The sequence below is a fragment of the Grammomys surdaster genome, unplaced genomic scaffold (genome assembly GCF_004785775.1).
Source record: "Grammomys surdaster isolate TR1022 unplaced genomic scaffold, NIH_TR_1.0 369, whole genome shotgun sequence".
Taxonomy (NCBI): domain Eukaryota; kingdom Metazoa; phylum Chordata; class Mammalia; order Rodentia; family Muridae; genus Grammomys; species Grammomys surdaster.
Window position 1 is genome coordinate 2,492,698 of NW_021604788.1, and position 865 is coordinate 2,493,562.

The window sequence follows — 865 nt, forward strand, 5'->3', positions numbered from 1 at the left end:
AGAGAGAGAGAGAGAGAGAGAGAGAGAGAGAGAGAGAGAGAGAGAGAAAGAAAGAGAGAGAGAGAAAGAGCATCACTATACTCAAAATGTTTTCAACATTCTCAAGGTGTCTTCTCTTCCTATTTTGTAATTAACTTTTTTGCTTCTTTTTTGCTTCTGGTGTGCATATGTCATAAAGATGCTTAGTAGTTACTATTAACAAATTTAAAAGTACAGGATATTGTTTAGTATAAGCACTAAATTATACAGATGACCTTCATAACTTAGACTGATTGAAATTTCATATCAATTGAATACTCAATATCTATGCCTCATAATTAGAGCAATTGATAAATTATACTCTTTCTGTGAGTCTATCATAGGTAGCTTCTATGAATCTCCCTATACATTGTATATTTCACTTAGTCTAGTATCCTCCAGATTCCTATATATAGTTACAAATGTTGAAATTTGTATTTTCTGTTAACAAACATGAGCTGTTTTCTCCTATTTACTATTTTGAATAATACTGTACCAGTATTAAGGTGGAATAATCTTCTGAGATTCATTTCATTTCTTTTGGTTATGTATATATAGAAGACAGTTGGGTCATTTGGTAGTTCTAATTCTTATATCTATTAATGGCCCCAAGTTGATTTTTGCAATAACACTGTCTGTTTCCCTTCTGGGTGTATTTTTTATCCATTCTGTAGGTTTCTTTCTCTTCCTGTTGACTACTGTGTGAAAGCTTTCTCAATTGATATACTAATGCTTATCAATTTGTTGCTTATGCTTCTGGGATAATGTTCAAACATTTTTCACCGAAACAAATACTAAGAGACTCTACTTGAATTTTTGTTTCTATGAGTTCCCAGTTTGTATTTTA